General features: G+C 33.3%; 1 protein-coding gene across 1 annotated transcript in view; it reads right to left on the bottom strand.

Annotated features, from left to right (window-relative positions):
* Positions 1-12680: 12680 nt before the first annotated feature.
* Positions 12681-12819, bottom strand: part of LOC123009588 — a 6691-nt gene continuing 6552 nt past the window's right edge. The window contains exon 4 of the mRNA XM_044405996.1: positions 12681-12713. The gene's annotated coding sequence lies outside the window, so the exon portion shown is untranslated. The remainder of the gene's footprint in view (positions 12714-12819) is intronic.

Below are 12819 nucleotides of genomic sequence, written 5' to 3'. Positions count from 1 at the left end.
TTTTAAAGATTGTTTCTGGATAAGATTTTTTGAGTATTTTTCGTTTGTATCAAGACACTCATTTTTAAAGATTGTTTCAAGATAAGATCTTTTTGAGTTTCTTCGATGAATTGTATTTTTGTATAAAGAAACTCAAAGATCCGAATCTATATTTTGAACTCGAGTTAGACCCTATAAAACCTCTCCACCCTTAATCCTTCAAAACAAGCTTCCCAAATCCCAGTCGTCGTCCCCTCCGGCGTCAGATTAGGAGCATTACTACCAACTTAAGTAAATTATAATTCGCCTACGCATTGTGAAGGAACTCACAAGTGTCACAAGGCCGTAATTTATCCGAGTTATGTATCGAGCAAGGCGGTGCTAACTTATACAGTGAATTATAACACCACGTCAAGGTGAAGGTGTTGAAACACAAGTATTCCGGTAGCTGTTAACAAACCCGTCACCATTATTACATTTTTTCTCTTCTCTCTTCCCTTTTCTCCTCTCTCACACACAACAAACACAAACTATAAGCCGTCATGCTAATGCCTGCTAGCAATTAGCTTTATTGTTTGATATCCCAGGTAAAGACGCTTCTAATTAAATACCGATTCAGAGAGACTTGTGCTGCTTTGTCTCGCTTCTTATCACGTTTCCACACCACGAATTTATTTTTACACAACACAAACAATTCATAAGCCTTAAGAGGATTGCGTTTTTAGTCCTTGTGTATCGGATTTCAGTCGTTTGGCCACCGCAATGGCCGGATTTGAGTCCATGTGAAATGGCTTGGTCGCCGTTTTTAGTGTCTCAACACGAATTTAATTTGATTTATTTCACTTTTTTATAATATTTCAGTGTTTTTGATCTTTTTTCGTTATTTGGCCACCATGGTGGCCGGATTTTAGTCCATGTGAAATGTGATGGTTTGTCGTTTTAAGGCGATTTAACCATCCCGAATGATTATTTCGGTCTTTCTGCCTCTTCATAAGCATTTAATTTGATTTATTTCATTTACTTTTTGTAATTTTAGTTATATCACTTTTGGACATTAAAAGAATTTATCTATCATTTTTGTGAAGTTTGCCTTTTTCCGTCTCTTTTATGGAATTGGGACCATTTTTTAGTGTCTCAACACGAATTTAATTTGATTTATTTCACTTTTTTATAATATTTCAGTGTTTTTGATCTTTTTTCGTTATTTAGCGAATTGGCCACCATGGTGGCCGGATTTGTGTCCATGTGAAATGTGATGGTGTGTCGATTTAACCATCCCGAATGATTATTTCGGTCTTTCTGAGTATTTTTTTAATGATCTTGATTGTATCCTTTTCGTATTTTTGTATAATTTTTTGAAAGTTTGTTTCACAATAACATATTTTTGAGTTTTTTACGAGCAATGTTATAAAGATGTGTATATTTTTTTATGTTTGTATCAAGATACTCATTTTTAAAGATTGTTTCAAAATAAGATTTTTTTGAGTTTTTTGATGAATTTGATCAAAATTTTTGTATAAGATTGTATTAAGATAAGATCTGTTTGAGGTTTTTTCGAGCATCTTATCATAATGTATCTTTCTGGTCATTTTGTATCAAGATACTTATTTTCGAAAGATTGTTTTCAAGATAAAATCCTTTTGAGTATTTTTTTAATGATCTTGATTGTATTCTTTTCGTATTTTTGTATAATTTTTTGAAATTTTGTTTCACAATAACATATTTTTGAGTTTTTACGAGCAATGTTATCAAAAAGTGTATACTTTTTATGTTTGTATCAAGATACTCATTTTTAAAGATTGTTTCAAAATAAGGTTTTTTTGAGTTTTTTGATGAATTTGATCTTTTTTGTATTTTTGTATAAAGGCTCATTTTTTTTTATTTGAGTCCATGTGAAATGGGTTGGTCGTTGTTTTAAGCCGATCTTTAGTGTCTCAACACGAATTTAATATGATTTATTTCACTTTTTTATAATATTTCGGTTTTTTTAATCTTATTTAGCGATTTTGGCCACCATGGTGGCCGGATTTGTGTCCATGTGAAATGCGATGGTTTGTCGATTTAACCATCCCGAATGATTATTTCGGTTTTTCTGACTATTCATAAGCATTTAATTTGATTTATTTTACTTACTTTTTGTTATTTTAGTTATATCACTTTTGGGCATTAAAATTATTTGTCTATTATTTTTGTGAAATTGTGAAATTTGCCTTTTTACGTCTTTTTATGATATTGGTAGTATTTTTTTTACATTATCCCGTTGTTTTGCAAATTTGACCACTATGGTGGCCGGATTTAAGCCCATGTGAATTATTTTGGTTTGCCGTTTTTAAGGCGATTTTGCCATTCTGGATGATTATTTAGAGTCTCAACTCGATTTATTTCACTTACTTTTTGTTATTTTTTACGTTATGTCGAACAATTATTTCGCTCTGTTTGACTCTTTATAAACATTTAATTTGATTTATTTCACTTACTTTTTGTTATTTTTGATATTACATCACTTTTGGTTCAAATATCAGTAGCGATTCTTCACTAAAACGGTTTATTGTCTTTGTGAAGTTTGCTTTTTACTGTATTACAGAGTGTTTTTAATGTTTTTTTGCTATTTAGCGAATTTGGCCACTGCCATAGCCGGATTTGAGTCCATGTGAAGTGTCTTGGTGTGCGTTTTAAGGCGATTTTACCACTCGGGACGATTATTTAGAGTCTCAACTTGATTTATTTCACTTAATTTTTGTTATTTTTGACGTTATGTCACTTTTAGTCTATAGCAATTTTTCACAAGATTCTTGAGAAAATAGTCTTTTTACGTCTCTTTTATGATATTGTCAGTGTTTTGTTGTTATTTTTCCGTTATTTAGCGGATTATCCCGCGCGATGGCCAGATTTGGGTCCATGTGAAATGCGTTGGTTTGCCGTTTTTAAGCAATTTAACCATCCGGAACGATTAATTTTGTCTTTTTAACTGTCAATACAAAGCCGCTTTGATTTATTTCAAATAGTTTTTGTTATAATCGCCGTTATATCCCTTTTGATCTATTTATCGATTCTTCACTGGCGTTTCGAGCGCATCTCATCATTAATTCGTCCGTCTCGTCAATATTTCACTCCGTCTTGGTCAATATAGTACCACTCCGTCGAAGTTCAATGGTCATGTTGCATCGCCCACTTCGAATGCAACTCCATACATACATACACTCATGCAGGGCATTAAAAACAAAACCAAACAAGAGATACGGATTCAGTGACCTCGCTCACACTGGTACCACTAGTACCAGAGAGAGTGTAGGTACGATTTTGAGAAAATATATCGCTGTGGTACCGTTGGTACCGAAATTATGATGCGATCGGCGTAGGCTTAGAATTATGTAAGAATGTAACGGGACGACCCGATTGTTGACATTTCTCATGGTTGTGATGGGTTTGGTACCCAAATTAAGGCCCAAAGCGTCAAATCGAAGCCTTCAAGTGGACCCAAATCCGGTCAAATGTGTTTTATTGTTGTCTATATTTTTTAATTAATTAATAATATCAAACCAAAACATTTCAATTGAATTCAAATCCGGCCATTCCAGTGGCAAAGCTCTAAATTTTTTTCGACCAAAACACCAAAATTTGAGAAAAAATAGTATTTTCTAATAAATAAACAAACAATATGCCATTTTGTGGTCTATAGAATCTTGAAGTAAAAAAAAAATTCATAAAGTAGCTCAATTTTAATCAAGTCGCTTTTATCGAATTTAATTAAATTTTTCTAATAAATAAAAAACAAAATTGAATTTTTTCGCTCGAAATGAGTCAGCAATTAGCCCCCCCACCTAGCGAGCCTAACTGAAGCGTAAAATGAAACTTATTTCTTAATGTTTTGTTGTCATACATTTGCCACCACAATAAAGTCTTTGATTTTTTTCCAACAACTCTCTCGAGTCTCGAAGCCCCTGGGCGATGTTATGTCAACTCGAAACTTCCAACTTTGGCCCAGCAAAGTTTTAATTGCGTTAAGTACAAGAGTATGAAAGTTGGCCAAATAAAAATGTATTCGAAATTAATTCATTCATTTATCGATTTTTTCGGTGATTACTCGGCTAATTGCCTCAATTGCGTTGAAATTTTTGCGGTTTTCTTGGGGTGACGTTCAATTAACCGAAAAAATCATTTTTATTATCGGGAAAATGAAGCAATTTTATGTTGGAAATTTCCGATTACGCTTTAAAACCCTATTTTGTGGTGATTTCGAAACGAGTTTCACAGCGAATACATTTCAATTCAATCAATATTTATGTTTGGAAGTTTGGGAATGTAGCTTTTAACCCAAAAAAATTATTTAACGATTTCGCTTCATTACGCTTTATTCAAAATGGAAATAAATGGATTACAAAAATTAATGAGAGAAAAATTGATTCTGAGTGGGTTTTAACACCGAGTTTGCCCGATTTGAGGCCACTTGAATTGTCTTGGTATCGTTTTTTAATCAATTTGGACGTTTTTGGACTCAAAAAAGCCGAGTTAGGCAAACTGGGCGCAAAAACCTCAATCCAAAACGTTTCACATGGACTCAAATCCGGCCTTTTCGGTGGCTCAAATTGAAGGAAATGGAAGTACAACCATAAGGCCATAAAAGTATACAAAATCTTTGGTAACAATTTAAACAAAATAAAGACGTAAAAATGCAAGAATTTATTGATACAAACGTAAACACAGAAATGTAAATTTAAATGAAAGTTGTAAGAACTGTGGTTAAAAAGTAAGAACGTAAGAACTGAAAACGTAAAAAATGTAGTAATAAAAACACAAAAGCGTAAATGTAACGGTAAACATAAGACGTAATCGTAAAAACTTAAGAAACTGAGATTCTGAAACTTAAAGAACTTATTATAATAAAACGTAGTTGTAAAAACGCCAACTTTAAAACTTAGTATGAGAATCTAAAAAACTTAAGTTTAATAATTTTTTAGTAGTACGCAAAACGCAAAACTCAATATAAACGTTAAAAATCACTACGTAATTTCGTAACGCAATCGTAAGCACGTAAACCTAAATTAATAAATTATACATAACGCCAACTTTAAAACGTATAACCTTAAAAAAGTGTAAGAATTTTCTTTAGAAAAACAAGAACGTAAGCATAAACGTAAACGTAAAAGTAAGTGATGTAAGCTTGTAGTAATTTTTTTGAACGTAAATTGTAAAACATAAATTGTAAAACGTAAACTTAAGAACGTAAGAAACGAATACTCTAATTTACATTCTTGTGGTTAAAAAATAAAAACGTAAGAACTGAAAATAGAAGATAACGCAATATTTAAACGTAAACAACATAAGAATGTTGTAATATTGAAACGTAATTGTAAAAACGCAAACTTATTTCAAAACATAAGAGACGTAGAAACGCAATTGTATACTTTGTAACTAAAGATTTTGCTAATAAGTTTCATATTTGATACATAATCGTAACAACATAAACATTAACATAACGTTACATATTGTAAAAACGTAAACATAGAAAAGTAAGAGACTGGGATTCTGACTTTTATTTCGTGTAGTTAAAACGTAAGAAGTTAAAATGTAAGATAAATCTCAAAACGTAAGCAAGTAAAGCACATTATAAAAATAACGCAACGTAAGAATGCTAACTTAAAACGTAAGATCTTAAAAAAATCCAAATGTAAAATTCCAGAATTATTTAAAATTAAATTAATTTTTTAAGTGACTTAGAAACGCAATGGTAAACACGTAATGAAAAAAGCTGTTTAATTGGTAATAACAATTTTTATATTGTACACGTAATCGTAAGAACGTAAAACAATAAAGACAAAATCGTAAGGATGAATATAGGCAGTAACGTAAACTTAAAAACGTAAGAAACAGAAATTCTAATTTTCATCTAGCTATAACGTAAGAAAAAACATAAAAATTTCAAAACAAAAGCCCGTAAAGGTAAAAACGCATAACGCAAGCGTTACGTAAGGATAAAAATTAAACTAAAATTTAGTTTTTTACGTCTTTTCACACAAAGAGTAAAAACGTAAGCTCGTAAAGATAAAACGCATAACGCAAGCGTAAGAATGCAAAATTAACCGTAACGTAAAGATGAAAAACTGAATTGAAATTTAGTTTTTGCATCTTTGCACACAAAAGGTAGAGACGTGAGCCCGTAGAGACAAAAACACATAACGCAAGCGTAACGTAAGGAAATTTCAAAAGGTAGAAACGTAAGCCCGTAAAGGTAAAAACGCATAACGCAAGCGTAGGAACGTTACTTAACCGTACCGTAAGAATAAAAAACTGAGTTGAAATTTAGTTTTTTGCGTCTTTGCACCCAAAAGGTAGAGACGTAAGCCCGCAAAGATAAAAAACGCATAACGCAAGCGTAACGTAAGCATTACAATTGAGCTGAAATTTAGTTTTTTTCGTTTTTGCACACAAAGGGTCGAAACGTAAACTCCAAAAAATAAAAACGCATAACGCAAGCGTAAGAACGCAGACTTAACCGTAGCGTATAGATGAAAAACTGAGCTGAAATTTAGTTTTTTGCGTCTTTGCACACAAAAGGTAGGAACGTAAGCCCGTAAAGCTAACGCATAACGCAGGGGTTAGAACGCAATCTTACCCGTAACATAAGAATAAAATACTGAGCTGAGATTTAGTTTTTTGCGTCTGTGCACACAAAGGGTAGGAATGTAAGCCCGTCTAGTTAAAAACGCATAACGCAAGCGTAAGAACGTTACTTATCCGTAACGTAAGAATGAAAAACTGTCTTAAAATTTAGTTTTTTGCGTCTTTGTACACAAAGGGTCAAAACGTAAAATCCAAAAAAGTAGAAACGCATAACGCAAGCGTAAGAACGCAAACTTAACCGTAACGTATAGATAGAAAACTGAGCTGAAATTTAGTTTTTTGCATCTTTGCACACAAAAGGTAGAGACGGAAGCTCGTAAAGATAAAAACGCATAACGCAAGCGTAACGTAAGGATAAAAATTGAGCTGAAATTTAGTTTTTTGTGTGTTTGAACGCAAAGGATAAGAACGAAGGCCGGAAAGGCTTTATAAGAATAAAAAACTGAGCTGAAATTTAGTTAAGAATGTAAGCCCGTAAAGGTAAAAACGCCTAACGCAAGCGTAAAAACGTTACTTAATCGTAACGTATGAATGAAAAACTGCGGTAAAATTTAGTTTTTTGTGTCTTTGCACATAAAGGGTCGAAACGTAAACCCCAGAAAAGTAAAAACGCCTAACGCAAGCGTAAGAACGCAAACTTAACCGTAACGTATAGATGAAAAACTGTGGTAAAATTTAGTTTTTTGTGTCTTTGCACACAAAAGGTCGAAACGTAAATCCCAAAAAAGTAAAAACACCTAACGCAAGCGTAAGAACGTTACTTATCTGTAACGTAAGAATGAAAAACTGTCTTAAAATTTAGTTTTTTGCGTCTTTGCACTCAAAGGGTCAAAACGTAAACCCCAAAAAAGTAAAAACGCATAACGCAAGCGTAAGGACGCAAACTTAACCGTAACGTATAGATAGAAAACTGAGCTGAAATTTAATTTTTTGCATCTTTGCACATAAAGGGTAGGAACGTAAACCCCAAAAAAGTAAAAACGCCTACCGCAAGCGTAAGAACGCAAACTTAACCGTAACGTATAGATGAAAAACTGAGCAGAAATTTAATTTTTTGCGTCTTTGCACATAAAGGGTAGGAACGTAAGCCTGTAAAGGTAAAAACGTAAACTTAACCGTAACGTAAGGATGAAAACCCGAGCTGAAATTTAGTTTTTTGCATCTTTGCACACAAAACGTTGGAATTAAAGGTTTTGTGGTAAAAAATAGTATTCAGGTCAGTGCGCTTTCAGCATAAAAAGTTAATCTTTTGGTCGGCAACGAGGGTCTCGACCCCTTAACCCTTGCCTTTCGATTTCCGGCCCCATCTCTCTGATGTCCCAGTTCCAGTGAAGTGACAACATCGACATCGGCAACAAAAACAGATCAATATCGTGGCGCTGCGGCTTCGCAAGCAATTTGGCATAGTATTGTTTTGCGTTTTCGAGTAGCACAACTGAATACCGATGAGATTATCATCATCTACAGGGAGAGAAGGAGAGATAATCGACGAAAAGTCGCTTTTAATGAGCGAATTTTTACACAACTTTTTCAATAATAATATCGGAGCGCAATCTGGGATAAAGTCGAGAGGAATTTCATTTCGACATTTTTTAAGACAAAGCTCGAAATATTTACAAAGTAAATACCCACTCGAATATGTCGCAGAAATCCCAGGAATGTCGGTTTGGGTTTCCAGCTCTCAACTAAATCGGAGATTATTCCGCAAATATCAATATTTCAAAACTAATTCAAACAGTCCACCGAAATGACCAGATTTGAACCCGCTTGAAATCTTGTGGAGATTCCGGTTAATTATTTTGAGAAATTTGTCGATTTTGCTTGACAAAATGCAGAAAAAGTAAATATTGTGTCTTAATTAGACACCGGAATGGCCCGATTTGAGTCCACTTGAGATCGCGTGGCAAAATCGAATGCAATCTTACAATGTACCTTTCCAGAAAATACTAAAGCAGCGAAAGAGACAAGAAAGACAACATTGGTAAATGTCATGATAAAGACTTTTCAATTGGACTCAAATCGGGCCATGTTTGTGGCTAAATTTGCGAAAATTGACGAATTAGCCCGATTTTTGATTTTTTTCTAATAAAGTTGGCCAGTGAAAATTAATTAACTGAATTTTCGACGATCTTGGATGTAACCTAATCGATTTTTGACCAGCCTACAACCTAAATAAAGCCTTAAATCGAAAAAATATTGTCATTTTTGGAATCACAAGGCCCAAATTAGTAATATTCGGTGATTAAATCGCAGACCAAGACTTTTCAATTGGACTCAAATCGGGCCATTTTTGTGGCTAAATTTGTGAAAATCGTCGCATTGACCAGATTTTTGATTTTTTTCTAATATAGTTAATCAGAGAAAGTTAATTTCCTAAATTTTCAATTTAAGACAATTTTGGATTCATCCTAACCAATTTTTGACTAGTTTACAAGGTAAATAAAGCCTCAAATCACAAAAATGTTGTAATTTTTGGAATCACAAGGCCTGAATTAGTAATATTCTGTGATTAAATCGCGGACCAAAACTTTTCAATTGGACTCAAATCAGGCCATTTTCCTCGAAATATTTACAAAGTAAATACCCACTCGAATATGTCGCAGAAATCCCAGGAATGTCGCTTTGGGTTTCCAGCTCTCAACTAAATCGGAGATTATTTCGCAAATATCAATATTTCAAGACTAATTCAAACATCAACGGTTTTGGCCACAGAAATGACCAGATTTGAACCCGCTTGAAATCTCGTAGAGATTCCGGTTAATTATTCTGAGAAATTTGTCGATTATGCTTGACAAAATGCAGAATTAGACACCGGAATGGGCAGATTTGAGTCCACTTGAAATCGCGTGGTGTGCACCATTGAGAAAAACACAAAAAACCGTATTTTGTTTTATTTATTTTGTATTATTTATAACACAAAAATGTGTGCAAAGACGCAAAAAACTAAATTTTAACTCACTTTTTCATCCTTACGTTACGGTTAAGTTTGCGTTGTTACGCTTACGTTATGAATTTTTACCTTTACGGCCTTACGTTCTTACCAAAGGGTAAGTAGATAGACGCAAAAAACTAAATTTCAGCTCAGTTTTTTATCTCTACGTTACGGTTAAGTTTGCATTCTTACGCTTGCGTTATGCGTTTTTACTTTTTTGCGGTTTACGTTTCGACCTTTTGTGTGCAAAGACACAAAAAACTAAATTTCTGCTCAGTTTTTGATCATTGCTTTACGGTTACGTTTAAGTTCTTACGCTTGCGTTATGCGTTTTTTTGGCTTACGTTCCGACTTTTTGTGTGCAAAAAACAGCTCAGTTTACATTTTACGTTACGGTTAAGTTTGTGTTTTTACGCTTGTGTTATCCGTTTTTACCTTTACGAGCTTACGTTTCTACTCTTTGTGTGCATGTCTATGCGTCTGCAAAAAACTAAATTTCAGCTGACTTTTTTACACTTTTTTGTGGCTAAATTTGCGACAATTGACGAATTAACCAGATTTTTGACATTTTTCTAATAAAGTTAACGAGTGAAACTTAATTAACTGAATTTTTGACGATTTTGGATTAATCCTAACCGATTTTTGACTAGTCTACAAGGTAAATAAAGCCTTAAATTACAAAAATATTGTAATTTTTAAAATCATAAGGCCTGAATTCGTAATATTCGGTGATTAAATCGCAGACCAAAACTTTTCAATTAGACTCAAATCAGGCCATTTTGGTGGCTAAATTTGTGAAACTCAACAAATTAATCACATTTTTGATATTTATCTAATAAAGTTAGCTAGTAAAAATTAATTAACTAAATTTTTGACGATTTTGGATTCATCCTAACCAATTTTTGACCAGTCTTTATAGACCTAAATGAAGCCTCAAATCGTACAAAAATTGTCATTTTTGGAATCACAAATCCTGAGTTAGTAATTTTCGGTGATTAAATCGCAGACCAAGACTTTTCAATTGGACTCAAATCGGGCCATTTTTGTAGCTGAATTTGCGACAATTGACGAATTAACCAGATTTTTGATTTTTTTCTAATATAGCTACCTGAATTTTCGACGATTTTGGATTTATCCTAACAGAATTTTTGATTAGTCTACAAGCTAAGTAAAGCCTCAAACGGCAAAAATATTGTCATTTTTGGAATGACGAGGGTCGGATTAGTAAAATTCAGTGATTAAATCGCAAACCAAGATTTTTTAATTGGACTCAGGTCTGGTCATTTTGGTGGCTAAATTTGAGAAAAGTGACAAATTAAGCACATTTTTGATTATTTCTAATAAAGTTGGTCAGTGAGAATTAATTAACAGAATTTTCGGTAATTTTGGAGTTATATAACTGATTTTTTACCAGTCTACAAGCTAAATAAAGCCTCAAATCGCAAAAATATGGTTATTTCAGAGTTCACAAGGGTTTATTTATTTTGTTTATTAATAAAATGCACTTAAAGCATAAACTGAGACACTCAAATTTTGATTTGGCAACAAAATGCCCAGATATGAGTCCACTTGAAATCTCGTGGTGATGCACAAAAAATTAGTTTGGATTGATAAAATGCACCTACTTTTTGTGATTTACAAATATACAAAATGTGTCTTAATTAGACACCTGAATGGCCAGATTTAGTCCCATTGAAACGTTCTGGTATCGGATTTTAGGCGAATATCTCGGAAAGTATTTGTCGTAGAAAAATTTCAATTACAGATTCGGAATCCTGGGAAAATTCCACAAAAGACGAGTCCATCACCGATTTAATATTTATTTCACACCGGAAAATAACCGATATCAAAAGAAGTGTGGTGTAACATAAAAATTCCACGTCTCCATCAAGATAAAGCCCATTTCCGATTGAAATTCCCCTAAAATGTCCTCTTTCAATTCATGTCACGTCAACAACGGTTTCAAAAATACCGATCAGTTGGATAAACCGAACTCGTCCTTCAATAAACTTGCAAATAACACGTTATTTGTTGAAAAACTCGAAAATCTATGCATTTATTCAATTGCACGGCTCGTGAGACGACTTCATACAAGTCCGCGCTCGCGACTTGCATCCGTAGTATGAGAAAAAACGCGCTTTTCGCTGTTTTTGCCACCGAAATGGCCGGATTTGAGTCCAAGTGAAAAGTCTTGGTTTGCGATTTAATCACCGAATGTAACTAATTCAACCCTGGTGAACCCTAAAATGAGAATATTTTTGCGATTTGAGGCTTTATTTAGCTTGTAGACTGGTAAAAAATCAGTTATGTAACTCCAAAGTTGCCGAAAATTCAGTTAATAAATTGTAACTGACCAATCTTATTAGAAATAATCAAAAATGCGGTTAATTCGTCGATTTTTTCAAGTTGAGCCACCAAAATGGCCTGATTTGAGTCCAATTGAAAAGTCATGGTCAGCGATTTAATCACCAAATATTACTAATTTGGGCCTTGTGATTCCAAAAATGACAATATTTTTTCAATTTAAGGCTTTATTTAGTTTGTAGGCTGGTCAAAAATCGATTAGGTTACATCCAAGATCGTCGAAAATTCAGTTAATTAATTTTCACTGGCCAACTGTATTAGGAAAAAATCAAAAATCGGGTTAATTCGTCAATTTTCGCAAATTTAGCCACAAAAATGGCCCGATTTGAGTCCAATTGAAAATTCTTGGTCTCCGATTTAACCACCGAATATTACTAATTCGGGCTTTGTAATTCAAAAAATGACAATATTTTTGCGATTTGAGGCTTTATTTAGCTTGTAGACTACTTTAAAATCGAGATATATACACCTAATTTTCAAGTTTAGTTAATTAATTAATTTTCAGTCACATACAAGCACGGATTGCATATTCGCGCCTCATTACCTTCAAGCTCTTGTAAAATTTTTCCCTCGTCGAATTTCCCGTTTTAAAATATTCAAAAAGCGTTTGAAGTAGTTTTTGATATGAAAATTCCTCAAATGCACGTGCACATGTTTTATTCTCTATGAATTTTTCACTCCAGTTGAGAAGTTCAAAGGTGGGTTTAAATTCGAGCTTCGAATCGCCATCTTGCGACTATAAACCGAACCTCGAAACGTTTTCTACACCAAACAACACGATCAATACTTTAAAAATACTTTAATTTGCACAAAAATAGAAAAATAAAAAACTCATTTGCTACTTCTGGTCCCTTTCAGACACTTTTCAGTATTTTCAGTATCTTGACTTAATATTTAGCTTCTGTAAGAACAAAATACAAATG

Source organism: Tribolium madens, unplaced genomic scaffold (assembly GCF_015345945.1).
Source record: "Tribolium madens isolate multiple individuals breed KSU strain unplaced genomic scaffold, Tmad_KSU_1.1 Scaffold_7;HRSCAF=85;Tcas5.2_LG10, whole genome shotgun sequence".
In the NCBI taxonomy this organism is placed as follows: domain Eukaryota; kingdom Metazoa; phylum Arthropoda; class Insecta; order Coleoptera; family Tenebrionidae; genus Tribolium; species Tribolium madens.
The sequence above is the reverse complement of the archived record's forward strand: the minus strand, read 5'-3'. Positions and strand labels throughout refer to the sequence as shown.